The following is an 839-nucleotide window of genomic DNA, read 5'->3' as shown; positions in this document are numbered from 1 at the left end:
CTGACTTTTGCTTCCAACATTTCTTCTTGTGTATAGGGGCAACTGATACTGGCACAGGTTGGTTCTCCAGTTCAGTCGCAGTGCCTGTTACGGGGGTTGGCGTATCCACAGTGCCTGCCACTGGGGTTGGAGGAGTTGCAGTGCCTGTTGCAGGGCTTGAAGTAGCTGCAGGGCCGTCCTTTTGTTGTCAGATCCAGAGACTTTCTTTTCCCCTTGATAGTACTAAGTAGTGTTAAACAGGGCTCGGTAGGCATGGGCCAAGCCCCAGCACATTGCAGCACATTCTGTCTCCCTAGAATCACCAGGGTGACAGCGTACTTTTTCCAAATATTGTACTAATTTTTCAGGATTCTGCACTTGTTCAGGGGTGAAGTTCCAAAACACTGGATGTGCCCATTGGCCTAGGTACTTGCCCATGCTATCCCACACACCCTGCCACTCATAACTGTCCAACCTTGGTACAGATCTCTGGATGATATTCTTAAATTGCCTATTAACCTTATACAACATTGAAACAGCATTCCCAAGAAATACCAATAGAAGTATCTTAACTACCCAAGGACATTCAAGATACTGAAAAGTTACTGTAATGAAGGAGGAAACGTCATAGAAGAAGGTAGCAACGCTGCCATTCTGCATTTCCTCCATAAAAAACCTCTCAGAGGAAGGGACTATAATTGTCAGTTGTCTCCACAAAGTGGTATCCATAGTACAGTAATAACTTCAGTACAAAGCTCAAATACCAGATTAAGCTCAAGGCCAGCGTTTTAATAACAAACCTCCCAGGCAAAACATCACTAATCACTGCAGACCACAGCAAACTGCAAAACCCAACACCA

Source organism: Aptenodytes forsteri, unplaced genomic scaffold (genome assembly GCF_000699145.1).
Source record: "Aptenodytes forsteri isolate BGI_AS27 unplaced genomic scaffold, ASM69914v1 Scaffold81, whole genome shotgun sequence".
Classification (NCBI taxonomy): domain Eukaryota; kingdom Metazoa; phylum Chordata; class Aves; order Sphenisciformes; family Spheniscidae; genus Aptenodytes; species Aptenodytes forsteri.
The sequence above is the reverse complement of the archived record's forward strand: the minus strand, read 5'-3'. Positions refer to the sequence as shown.